Genomic DNA, 504 nt, shown 5'->3' on the forward strand with positions numbered 1-504 from the left:
TGCCTACAGTACCTCGTCTTCCTAGGTGGTCTCCCATCCAAGTATTAGCCAGGCCTGACTCTGCTTAGCTTCTGAGATCAGATGGGATAGGGCTTATTCAGGGTAGCATGGCTGTAGACTAGAAGAGACATTTTAAATATGGGGCCTCAGAAAGAATTTTAAAAAATAGAAAAAGTATATATGATGTAAACAGTAACCAAAAGTAAGCTATAATAGCTGTACTAATACCACACAAAGTAGAGATTAAGACAAGAATTATTATTACAGATAAAGAATATTTTATAATAAAGAATCAATTTAACAGGAAGATATGATTATTCTAAGTAATCGAGAAGTCTAAGTAGAAATTACAGTGGAAAATATGAAATATTTAAAGTTAACTGACAACAAAAACGAGGTAACATTCAGCCACAGCCATGCTTAGAGAGAAATTTCTAGTTTTAAAAGTGTACATTATGAGAGGAAAAAAAAGCCAAAAGTCAATTAGGTAAGCAACCATTTTGT

General features: G+C 33.1%; 1 pseudogene; it reads right to left on the reverse strand.

Annotated features, from left to right (window-relative positions):
* On the reverse strand, nucleotides 1-119 carry LOC120610335 (uncharacterized; annotated as a pseudogene).
* Between the last annotated feature and the right edge of the window lie 385 nt (nucleotides 120-504).

The sequence above is a fragment of the Pteropus medius genome, unplaced genomic scaffold (genome assembly GCF_902729225.1).
Source record: "Pteropus medius unplaced genomic scaffold, Ma_sr-lr_union100, whole genome shotgun sequence".
Classification (NCBI taxonomy): domain Eukaryota; kingdom Metazoa; phylum Chordata; class Mammalia; order Chiroptera; family Pteropodidae; genus Pteropus; species Pteropus medius.